At 39.5% G+C, this 13,551-nt stretch overlaps 1 non-coding gene across 1 annotated transcript; it reads right to left on the bottom strand.

Annotated features, from left to right (window-relative positions):
• Window positions 1–9,444: 9,444 nt before the first annotated feature.
• On the bottom strand, window positions 9,445–9,551 carry LOC120262536. The gene has a single exon (XR_005536805.1). It is a non-coding gene; the product is annotated as a small nucleolar RNA R71 (small nucleolar RNA).
• Window positions 9,552–13,551: the final 4,000 nt, after the last annotated feature.

Here is a 13,551-nt window from a genome sequence, read left to right as displayed (position 1 = left end):
TTTTTGTCGTGCCATGCACCCAACTATTTATGTGCTTGTCACATTTGTTATAAAAGTGAGGAAAAAAAAGAGAAAATGCTAGCCATATTAAGGCCACAATATATCTCTATCGTGAGGAATTATTATGTAGACTTATGTTGTTATTAACTTGGTATCAATTCCAATATATAGCTTTGCTGGCAAGTTATCATACACTAGCATATAACTTTATTAATAGAGTATTAATTCTTATGTATAACTCCATGATAGTGTTGTAAATGATACACTGCTTCTCAAGCTTAATTCAAAGGAAAACTCAAACTTAACTCGATCATAGTTGAGTCGAGCTTGAGCTCAAGTAGCCCAGTGAACCAAGTTTAAACATCTTAATACTTGACTCGAGTGCTTGAAAGCCTAATCAAGTAGTTGTATTTATGTGTGCGGGTGTTATATTACTTTACATATATAATTGAGTCTGAGCTCAAGTTTATAAAAATATCTATGATTGAATTGAATTTTGTTGGCCTTTATTGAGCATAATGGAGTGAGCTCAAATAGCTCAATTTATGTATCTAGGCAAGCTCAAGCTAGGAAAACAAAACTCGATCTAGTTTGAGCCAAGAATCAAGCAATGAGTTTTCAGCAAAGCTCGAGCTTGATTACCCTACTATTCGGCTTGAACTCGATCAACACCCCTACTCCATGAGTAAGATATTTGATGAGTGCATTTCATATAGATATATTTATACCCTTTTCATGGATTTATCTTGTCTTTAAGCGTTTATTTGTTGTGATTCGATTCTACTATAGGTATTATTGTGTAATTGTGCAAGACAATATGTTCTTGTACAAAAAAACAGGATTTGGCACAAGTACAGAGTGAAAAAAGTCAAAACATGGTGTTATAGGTGAAGCATGATCTGAGCACGGGTGTGCTCTGTATGAAAACACTGTAGCTGAGCTATTGTAGCAATATTGTAGTGAATCACTATAGCACAAGTCTGGAGAAATAGCATGGTTTCAGTGCTTCTTTCATGGCGTGCTCTTTGGAAAGCACGGGCGTGCTTATGCTGAATTTTTTATTCAATTGCCTAGACTTTCACGAGAAATTCACGGGGTAAAAGCACGGCCTAAGCACGACCATACTCACCGAAAGATCACTTTTTAATCCTAGATCTAGGTCATTTTGAGGGATCCTTTTCTCTTCTTCTTGGGGACGGCTGCCAAGGTCTTCCCCAACACATTTCTAGGGCTGGAGTCAATCTATGGTACAAGAGCATGAGTGGAGCGGAGCTTAGCTGGCAGGACTTCATCGGAGTGCCGTTAAAGTGCTTTGCAAAGCAAAGAGGGGAGTCTTTCATGGCTTCTATTTCTTTTGTTTTCCTTAGTCTTGTATTGATTTGTAAAACTATGAGGGGCTAACCATTCTCCGGTGCCTCGAATTTATGAACTTGGATGTTTACGTGTTATGTTGACTACTTGTTTTTAATATCTACGGAGTTCTATTGCTTTCTTTTGTTTATTTATGTGTTTTCATAACTTGGCGTGCTTGATTTGCATAGATGCTTGTGTAAACCATGGCGTGTGTGGATTACCATAGTTGTGATTACCTAGTGTAGTTGCAAAACTTGGCGTGCATAAAGCTTGTAGTTACACTTGCAGAACTTGGCATACTTGATAGCCGCGGATGCAACATTACTTTTGAGTACCCTCAAGGATCTTAGGATGTACCTGGTAGATATTAGAAGCAAGTCCATACACATTTCTCCAAGGGATTTGTCTTGGGCATTGCTTTGTCTCTGTGTTTCTCACCTAGTTCATATCCAGCCCTTACCTGTCATCCTTCCCCCTTTTAGGTCTATTAAGTTATCATTTTTACCCTGAATTAGTGATCTGGCTAGACATTATAAGATCAACTAGTACTAGGAGTCCAATCCCTGTGGTTCGACAACTCTATCCCTCACGGGGTACCACTTTATTACTTGTAATGATCCGTGCACTTGCAGAGAGTGCATCAGTATTGATACAACCTAACTATGTATTTAGTTCAATCATTGAAATTCAATAATTTCATAATTGATAGTTTTTGTATCCAATCAAAACATGCAAGTCTTAGTACCTAATTAATATCATTGTTACAAGTGAAACACCATAAATTGTTATAGTTTTATTCAAAATACCATGGTCCAATTTTTACTACAAACTTAAATTATCCTTGAAAACATTATGAGGCTTCAAGATATCATTACCTCAACAAGTAGTTCTACATTTTATCACTTCCCCCAAATCATTTATATATCAATACTATCTATAAATAACTTTATAAAACAAATTTTACTAGAATTCATGAATTTGAAAATTTTCCAAAATATTGAGAATTACAGAATTTTAGAGTTTTGAATTTCAGAAATAATTCTAATGATTCAAATAATACAAACATCATATTGCAAATCTAGAATTTCCAAAGTCTTGAATTAATTATGAATATCATCCAATTCCTTTTATGAAATCCTATATATATATATGTATGTATGTATGTATGTATGTATGTATGTATGATAAAGTAGATGAACCATGAATTTATTATAAAAAAAGGTACAAGTTACAAAGCATGGAGGTGCAAAGTATACTGGGTGTGGAAACATACAAACAAAAGTAGTAACTAAGGCAAAATATATAACTGAAAAGACAAATAAAAATGCCAGCAAGACGGGGATGCGTGCAGTTGAGTGGCTTTCCTATCCCAATCTATGAATCTGTCCTGGTCTATGTGCCAACAGTTGGATCTCGATTCCTATTTGTAGTGCTCATGCTCATTCTCAATGTGAAAGAGCCTAAGAACTAGATATTTTCTTCTAACCTCTTCAGCCAAGTGCTCTATTTTTTGTCTTTTAATTACAGGAGCTACATCTAGTGGTAGAACCAGAACTCAATGGTAGGGGGATGAAACCTAAAAGCAGAGAGTAAAAAAATCCAATAAAATAATTATCTTCAATAAAAAAATAATGTGCTAATATAATAAAAAATTGAATACATATTTATGAGGAGTAAATCAAGATAGCAAGAAGGCAACGGAAACACACAAGATTTACGAGGCTCGGCAATGTGCCTAAGTCTTTGGAGTGGAGCAATCTTATTTCTCTTATTCACAATCTCTTATTCAAAGACCAGGGTTACATGAATTTATAGGTCAAAATCCTAAGCTATCCGGATAAAAATCTTATCCAGATACAATTTACAAGATTACTTAAATCCTAATCCTATCCAAATACAAATTACACTTATATCGTACCGTGAGGGCATTGCTCCCGCACCCCCAATCTATCAAGTTGATGCTCCTCCAATAGGACAAATGTTGTCTCTCCACTTCACTCCGTTCCCGCATCTTCTCAATTACTACTGTATATGAGCACACATAACAGAATCACTACTGGGAACTCTAGAAAAAAATGCTTTTGTGATAATAATGTCTCTCAAAAGAAGTAAGGCTTGATTTTCTGAGAGAATTGTATACAGACACAAGTAAAAATTTAACTCTTGACTTTTGAGTAGAGAGGGAAATAAAGTACTAACCTTACCCTATTGTCTTAGCTTTTCCAACACTCTTATAAACCTTTGCTAAAGTAATAATTGGCCAAATCAGCAAGTTAATTGCATATATCTTGTGACAACCTTGAAAGAGCACAAATTCAAAATATCATAAACCTCTAGTTCCATCCGGCTATACATATTATTGGTTCATGACTACATTGTATCTTTTCAACATTGCTTCCTCACAAAAAAGTAAACAAGTCCTCTTCTTACCACTTTGCACCGGCTAGCCAAGACATAAACACGAAATAAGCAATACACTTAGGAAGAGAGAAAATATGTTGAAAAATTTTGTAAGGGAGAAAATTTGCCCCAAAAACCTTAGAAAATAAGATTAAAAAATATACATGCCTATGAAGGATTGGCACCAAAGAGAATATATATACTATAGTTTTAAACAATTTATATGGTAATGCTTGCCATATGGTATTAGTCAAACAAGAATATATACACTTGATTGAGGAAATTCTCAACACTTGAATTTGTGGGTGAGTTCTAAGGAGATCTCTAACCTATCTAAGACTCATATTGTTTGTGTGACATAATATTTTATTACAGCTTACCAAAACAAATTCAGAGAAATATGTTTCTTGTTTTGGGTATAGAGGATATAGATAGTTACATGGCGTTCAATTCAGGGAATGGAAATAAGAATGAGAATGGAAATGATAATGGGAATAAAAATGAGGAAATAGTGATAAGAATGAAAACAATGTTTAATTGGAAGGATTCTGATCCAAGAATAAGAAAAGTAAAAAAAATAAAATGTGGCAAGATCACCATTATGTCCTTAATGCAAATAATTGTCATTAATGCATAAAGTGTGGATTATTGTTAATGATAAATATACTATTTCATTTATATAATAATTGAATAGTATTATCACTTTTATTTTTATTATTATTATTACATATTTCAAATAATTAATTTTAATTTAACTAAACCTCCCCTATGGGTAAAGGTCTCAATTTCACATTAATTCTTATAATTAAATATTTACATTAAATAATTCATGTTAATAATTATTCAATTTAGCTATTAAAATTAATTATTTAAATTAATGATTTTATTGTATAAAATCTCCATCGGAGGGCAAAAGTGGCATTTTCATTTTAATTATTATAATTAAATATTTAAAGTTATTAATTCATGTTACTTATTATAATTAATTATTTAACTTAACAAAGAAGAGAACATAAGACCTTGATGTGTTCTCCGCAAGTGCACAGGTCGCACACAAGTATTATTGAACCTCAGAGATTAGACTAAAAGTACTTGCCCAACACTGATCTTTAGTGAATAATGAATTGATGATAGGATTACATCAAAGAAAAGGAAAAGTAAAGAAGTAGAAGAAAAAGGGAACAGATGTAGATAATAGGCAACTGGGTTGAGTGTCAACAACAAGAGAACAATGCCCCGGGATGTTTCCTAAGCACTTAGTCATGCTCACTCGCTCTCAAGACCTACCAGGTACATTCTTAAGTTCCAGAGTGTGCTCATAAGAAATATTGCAATTAAGGCTCTCAATTACGTCAAGTTTTGCAAAGATAACTATGGGTTCAAGCTCACCAAGTTATGCCATTGCCTAGGGCAACAACAACTGTGACAATCCACCACCAAGCTTTACCTAAGAAACTATGCAAATTAAGCACATCAAGTTTTGCAATACAAGATTTAACACAAGAACAAAAAGAACTCCATAAATAAAGAGAAATACAAGTGTTTAAAGCATACAAAGTGACAAAGTTCCCACCTCGGGGCACCGTGGCCGGCTAGCCCTCATGGGTGGGTACAACATGGAGGAGATAAAACTAGATCTAAAGAAAGAAGACATGACTCCCTTCTCTTTGAGATTTTCCTTCAATGTCGAGCTCCGTGTGCTAACACCACTTCCTTGTGCCTCCAACTCGCTCCTTGATGCCTTAGAAGGTGTGGATAGGCTTGATCTTCGCTCTCATCAATGTCCTCCCGGTGGAGAAGAAGATCCCCGAACAAAGATGATAGGAAACCCTAAAAACTGAAGTTAAATACAGAGGATTCGCGATCGACACGGTCTGCACACGAGTGTGTCCAAATCGTGTCATGTCGAGGAAGAACTGAGTGAAATGGAATGCCTCAGCCAGGAAGATTTAGTAGAAAGGACACGGTCGTGTCTTGACAGTGCAATGGTTTGACACGAGCGTGTCAGGAGCACCCAGCGCATGTCGCCTATTCTTAAATAAAATTGTCTTTGGCCTGTGTTTTTTAGTGGCATGGACACGATCGTGTCCTGACCGTGTCAAGCTTGAGAACACCCTTCAACAAAGATTACTTGCTACATCGACATCATGCTGAGATATTGGTAGGACATTCCTAAAAAGGAATCCGACTTTCCAATTTTTTTTTTTAATACAAGACATGTTGAACCAAAAGTAGGGTTAGGTGACAAGAGTTTTAGGTTAAGGAAGTAAAATCAAGTCATAATTTCACTACAATGATTACTAACACACACTTGTCCCCTTAAGTTTAAAAATCACCAAATAACCAATCATAGATCATCATAAACAAAGCACTCATCACCCACAAGCATGCAATCCCTCCCCCACATTGGAAAATTACATTGTCCTCAATATAAATAAACAATGCAAGGAAATGTGGAAAACGGTAAGGGGAAAGGTTAAGTGACTGACCTGAATTAAAAAATGAGTGGGTGACACTGACATGTGTTATCCCCCCAAAGTCAAACACGGAGAGTAATGGTGCCGCTCTAACGTGTTGCTAACACTAAGCAACCACACAATCCCTGAGATACAATTTGGGACACAAGGGAAGCATACATCAGTAGCAAAATGAAAATGTAATAATTAGAAAAGTAAACAAACCAAAATGTCAATGCAGGAGGGGATACCCCTTGCTGACTGAACTACAAAGCAAACCAAGAAAGGAAAAACAAACATCAAATACATAAAGAAAGCAAAGAAAGAGAAAGATCATTAGATTAGAATGCGTCGTCCGAGGACTGATCATCGGATGGTGGAGTGTAAGAAGATTCACAATGGTCTACAATACACTGTAAACTCTGTCCAAGCCACAAAAGATGAGAATGACAGGTCATGGTAGCGGAAGCGGTGGAAGCGACTGGGACCGAGGAGGAGGAGGCGACTGTAGAGGGGGTAGCAGCGTCACTGAAGAGTGGCGGGAAAAAGAACCTCATAGAGTGTAGGCTACGAGAGGGAAATTGGGTTGTACCCCCTACAGTCGGCATGTGGTCCATGTCTCCAAGAAGTCCCATCCCCGAATTAATCAGGTAATGTACGGTCCCACAAAGATTATATGTCCCTGATAAGTGCTTGTGCGATAAGAATATGAAGTGTTATTTCCTTCTATTGAACATTACTTTTCTCGGGTTTTAACGCTAATATGTGTGCAGTTATGTTACTTTCATGTAGGTAGGGTTGTGAAGTCGAATATTAAAGAAAAAAGCCAATATGGGTCGTAAATGCACTAATTTGGAGGAAATCTTGCTAAGATTAAAACGCGAAGACACAGGTCGGGTTCGAGATGCGGGAATGTGTGCCGACCTCCTCGTATTCAAGTTAGTATAACCATTTGGAGGGGCACAAGGGCAGTCACATTCAAGCATTCCGACTTGTGCATATAGAACAAGATCTCCACCAACATATCCGTTATTGAAAAAGCAAAGCGATCCACGACATAAACGTGTGCCCATTTGTGTTACCTCGATGAAAACATGGATTCGGGAGTATTTCGGGCAGGTATTGTAGTAGGGTACTGTAGAAAAATTGTAGCTAGAATATTGTACAAGCACTGTTCACAGCCGGCCGAGAAAACAAAAAAACAGAGAATCCACAAAGGCGTGTGGAAATTCCACACGCCCGTGTGAAAAATCCACAGGGGCGCTCACACGGGCGTGTGGACTCCCGATTACAGCCCTTTAAAAGCCGATTTCAGCCCCGATTTCAGCATTCTTTTTTCCATCTTTTCCCCAAATTGAGAGAGGGCTGCAGCTAGGGTTTTGAGAGGTATTGGCTAGGGCTTTAGAGAGGTTCTACGGCTCCGACATCGCGCACCATTTGGATGAAGGTTAGTGGGAGAGCTTTCGTCGGCACCGATCCGGCGAGGTGTATCCTAGGCCGGACAAAGGGACCCTTGCAACGAGTAGAGGACTCTCCACAAGACCATCACCACGACTAACGAGGGGGTTTTCTATGGATGCTTTATTTTTACATTCGATTTCATTTATTTTATCTAGCTCCATGGAGAGCTAAACCCCTAGTGGGTACTTGGGTATTTGTGAACCCTAGGATGTATTCGTGTCATTAAATCTCTTTATTATGCTTTCAATTAATTGATGTTTATTGTGAGTTTCAATCTTGTATGCTTGATTGTATGAATACTCCCCTAGAGTGACACTAGGGTTGAGAGTTCTTCTAGGTAACTCTTGTAAGTGAGTGACACACCATGAGAGTTAGACAAAACTAGATTGGAGAGGGTTGAGAGCGTGAGTCGAGAGGTAGCGGAGCGTCCCCTTTTCCCTCCAGTATGATCTATCCTACCTCCACGTTCCAAGAGTTCTTTGCGGTCATAATAGAGTGAATGGGCTAAGGGATGACCTTCCGCTGGGGCTTAGTTGCGAGTTCAACGGAGTGAAGCGTTGAAGTGATTTTAGCATCTAGGGCTTAATTGTGGCTGGGGATCTTTCACCTGGACCAAAGAGTTAGGTCTATACATAGGAATAGGATTTATCATTTGGAGTCCCTAAAGCTCATTGCAAATCTATACGAGTGCGAAGTGTTGAGATTGTTTAATTTCTCCTCTGGGATATATATAGAGTTAGGCATGGTTGACTTTAGATCTGGGACTATGCAATTAAGGATTTCCACGACTCACGATTGCATTAATTAGGAAGCATAATAGAGGTTTCTTGCACTTGAAATGATTATCCTACGCGAAACAATACCCGGGTACCCCATCTTTATCGATTGTCTTACATTCTCCTTTACTTGTGCTCTCTTTCTTGTTGTTTTTACTCTTGAGAATTGAATCTTGTCAAACATATCACTATTCATCTTCCACATTAGTTAAGAAACAATTTAAGTGTCTATATTCCCTACTCTCTATAGATACGATACCCACTCATCTGGGATTATTACTTCGACACACATGCACTTGCGGTGTACACGCATATTCGGACGTGTCAAGTTTTTGGCGTCGTTGCCGGGGAGTAGGCGTTTAGAGATACTTTGCACTTTGTTTTTCTTAGCTATTCATTTATTCATTCTATTTCATATTTTCTTATTCTATCTGCGTTCTGATTTTTGTTTTCTTTCTTTTGGTGCAGCTCCAGGTTATGACCCGAGGGAAGCCCTCCATACTGATTGAAGGAGATCCCGAGCTTGAACGTACACTTAGAAGAAAAGGGAAAGAACCTATGCAAGAATAGTCCAATCTAGATGATTTGGAAGTAGAAGAATTTGAAAACATGGCATAACAGAATAAGCAGCAGCGGACATTATCCGATTATGCCAGACCTTCAGTATTAGGGACACAATCGAGCATTGTGCGTCCCCCAATTATAGCTCAGAACTTCGAGCTAAAGCCGGCATCCATCCATATGTTGCAGCAATCCGTGCAGTTCAATGGTTTGGCCGATGAGGATCCAAACAGTCATATAGAGAAATTTCTCGAGTGTGTGATATGCTGAAGATAAATGGGGTAACGGATGATGCCATCAAGTTGAGGGCCTTCCCATTTTCCTTGAAAGGGAGAGCGAAGCAGTGGCTACACTCATTACATAGAGCATCAATTACCACATGGGAGGAGATGGTGGAAGCATTTCTTGGCCGTTATTTCCTTCCCGGAAAATCTGCAAAGCTTAGGAATGAGATCTCATCCTTTGTACAATTGGAATTGGAGCCTCTATTTAAGACGTGGGAAAGGTTCAAGGAGCTCCTGAGAAAATGCCCGCAACACGGATTCCCGGAGTGGATGATTGTTCAGACCTTTTACAATGGTCTGAATCCGAGTACAAGGCAACTCTTAGATGTGACAGCAGGAGGTACTTTAGGTAGCAAGACCCCCGGTGAGGCCCGTCAATTAATTGAAGAAATGGAGTTAAACAGCTACCAATGGAATACCGGGAGAAGAAAAAGGTGGCCGGTCTCCATGAGATAGATGTAGTGACTTCATTGGCGGCTCAAGTGGAATCACTGAGTAAGAAGTTAGATCTTCTAACTTCGAATAGAGTAGCGACCGTGATTACTTGCACTGGATGTGGTGGAGGACATGCTTCCTTCAATTGCCCGATATCTATTGGTGATGCATCTTCGGTTGAGAACATCGATTTTGTAGGTAATAGCATGAGGACTCAAGGGAACCCATACAACAACACCTACAATACGGGTTGGAAGAATCATCCTAATTTCTCGTGGAGCAACCAAGGTCGGCCTAAACAAGAGCAAGGCCTTAAGGGTTGTAGAAGCAGTGAAGCTCGGCCTAAACAAGAGCCCAAAATCGCTTAATCTTCTCCATCTAGTGCACCGACTCTCACCCCAGGGTGATGAAAAAATAAGGTTATGATATTCTTCAGTCATCGTGTACTCAGGTGTATAAAAACCCATAAACAACACCAAATCTGTGTAGCTGAGGTAGTACTCGCATCCTCGGAGTTGGAACGGAATGGTCAAAGGGTCATCCCAAACATTGTAACCAATACAATGTTCAAAAGAAGCAAGAAACTCAAGCGTAAGGTCACGATAAGCGGGCTCCTCGATGGACAACAACCTATGCCAAGCAGCGACGTCCAATAACTGCTCGATCTCTGCTTTTAATCCTGTAGTCTGCAATGCTTCCCAGTCGATCTCTGCTTTTTAATCTTATAGTCTGCAGTGCATAACGTTCCTGATGAAGCTGAGAAGAAAATGTGGGTCTGTAGATGATTTTAGTAGATGGGTTAGCGGTGTCCGGCCGTGTCAACAACCCAGCAACTGCATGCTTTCTCGGCATTGTCTGCAAAAAAAAATGGGAGCAATTTAGATCAACGTAAGAAATACCAGGCTGGACACGATCGTTCTAGGAGCAAGGTGACCGTGTCCAAATTAGATGACACGATCGTGTCATGTGGAGCAACACGATCATATCAATGTCAGTCATTATCCCCGAAAGAACTATGACGCGCACACACACCGCCGAACAAACATGCTTGGAATGAAAAGTGAAATGCAACACAAAATGGGATACCTCGACCCACAACACACAAACCCAATCTTTGCGATCATGCAGACTTGACAAGGTTAGTAATAGGTGACGAATTCTTACCGGACTTTGGGGTAGAGATGAAAAAAAGGTGGGGAAACACCAAGCAATTGGTTGCAATGGGAGCCGACACGTGAACCTCACATTATAACGCTGAGGGGGAGAGGGGAGGTTGAACGACGTAAGAGAGAAAGAAAGGGATAAGACAACGTGACCATCGAGTGATGGGATTGGAAAAGAGGCCTTGGAACTCAGAATGGTTGTGTCCAGCACAAACAACCAGGGAAGGACACAACCATGTCGCTGAGTAAGCTCACCCCACTGAAAATCTCAGAAGTGTGACGAAAATCCAAAACAGCAATGATACGGTCGTGTTAGGAGTACAGAGATCATGTCTCTCCCTGGCACGCTCGTATCAATCCCGTGTCCATCCTGGAAAAATTTAAAGTGCGCATCCAATGAAAATCAGTGGCATGCATACGGGCATACCCTTCCTGTGTTGTACCTGAAACTTTCCAATATAGAGGCCCTTCCTCCTCGAACACATATCAAAGTAAAGGAACACAACAAGAACAACTACTGGTGCACGTGTTGAATCAGAGGAGTACCAAAAACTCATTAGAAAATGTAAATGAGACGCAACAAAATGACCAAGGACTCAAGAATAAGATGGAAATCAAAAAAGAACAAGCCACTTAACAAGTGAAATAACTTGGGTTTGCCTCCCAAGAAAGTCCTTGTTTAACGTCACTAGCTTGACGTACCTGCCATGTGCTCAAGGTGGTTCAAGCAAGTGAATATGCTGCACCAGGCTCAGATAGGGTGCTCTCATCTCTTATGGTATAATACAGCAATCGATGCCCATTTAACCTTGAAAGTCCCTTTCTCTGGGTGTAAGATCTTGACCACACCATGAGGAAATGTTTGTGTAAACATGTAAGGTCCTAACCAGCGTGATTTAAGTTTTCCAGGGAAAAGTTTTAATCTTGAGTTAAAAAGAAGAACAGACCCAACCGATATGAAACTACTTATCTTCTCTGATCCGCTGATCATGAATGCATATGATTTTCTCTTTATTGAGTCGTGAATTCTCATAGGCATTTAGTCGGTGTTCTTCTAACTCAGTCAGCTGTGTGTCCAGTAGAGGTTTTATATGCCGTTCGATAGGCCCAAAGTGCATCACCAGTCGCTCCGACCAATCACGCCTGTCGTAATGTACGGTCTTCTCCAGGATCCTTTTTAATTCACGATTTGTGACTTCTACTCGGACCACTTGTTTGAGGATGATATACAGTAGTGACCCGATGATGCACGCCAAATTTCTTCATTACTTTTTCGAAATGGGTGTTGCAGAAATGTGTCCCCCTATCACTTATAATTGCTCTGGGTGCGCCGAATCGGGAAAACAATTTCTTCAGAAATTTCACCACCACACGAGCATCATTTGAAGGAAGTGCTTGTGATCCTGCCCAGTTGGAAACATAATCAACTGCCACCAATACAAATCGGTTCCCATTTGAGTTAGGAAAGGGTTCGATAAAATCAATCCCCCAAACATCAAATACCTAGCACTGCTGAATAGGAGTTTGTCTCATCTCATCAAACTTAGATAAGTTTCCACTCTGTTGATACTAGTCACAGGTTTTGACAAAATTCTAAGCATCAACAAAAAGAGTTGGCCAGAAAAAACCAGCTTCCAAGACCTTTCCAGCCGTGTGATTCGCACTCAAGTGGCCTCCCGCAGGCCAATCATGGCAATGCCTCAGAATTACCCAGCCCTCAGCATGTGAAACACAATGCCGCATCACTAGGTCTACACAAAACTTGTATAAGAAAGGGTCCTCCCAAAAATAATATTTAGCACCCAATTCTTCTTTTGATGATAAGGAAAATTGTAAGGGATGAATCGTCAAGCCAGGTAGTTGCAAGATCAGCATACCAGGGGTGATCAGAATCTTGAGTAACTTTCGAGTGGATCGCAAGTAGATGTTCATCTGGGAAGACATCTCTGATGTTTATGCGCTGAACATCATCAACCTCAGTGTAAGAAAGACGCGAAAGGTGATCCGCCACCAAATTCTTTGACCCTTTCTTGTCACCAATTTGTATGTCAAACTCTTGCAGCAGGAGAACCCTTCTAATCAATCTAGGTTTTCGCATCAGTCTTGGTGAGAATGTACATGATTGCAGAATGATCGGTATACACAATGACCTTAGACAAGACATGTATGATCTGAATTTATCAAAGGCATAGACAATAGCAAGCAGTTCTTTTTCTGTGGTGGCATAATTTCCTTGAGATGATGTCAGTATCTTTCTTGTATAATAAATTGGGTGGAAATGCTTGCCATATCGCTGTCCCAGCACTGCTCTTACTTCCCAATCACTAGCATCACACATGAGTTCAAAAGGGCGCTCTCAACTAGGAGACTTTACAATTGGGGCATTGATCAACTTTTCCTTCAGGGTTTGATAGGCCAGCAAGAAATCTTGATCAAAATTGAACTGTGTGTCCTTTTCCAAAAGCTTTGTCAAGTGTTTTGATATTTTTGAGAAATATTGAATGAAATCTCCGATAAAATCCCACATGGCCGAGGAAACTCCGGACATCCTTGGTAGATTTAGGTGGAGGAAGTTTTTTCCGATAGCGTCGAGTTTGGCCTTATCTACCTCAATCCCTTCATGAGAGATTTTGTGCCCCAAGACAATTCCTTCCCTCACCAT

The sequence above is a fragment of the Dioscorea cayenensis genome, chromosome 5 (genome assembly GCF_009730915.1).
Source record: "Dioscorea cayenensis subsp. rotundata cultivar TDr96_F1 chromosome 5, TDr96_F1_v2_PseudoChromosome.rev07_lg8_w22 25.fasta, whole genome shotgun sequence".
NCBI lineage: Eukaryota > Viridiplantae > Streptophyta > Magnoliopsida > Dioscoreales > Dioscoreaceae > Dioscorea > Dioscorea cayenensis.
This window is presented reverse-complemented; position numbering and strand designations above follow the sequence as displayed.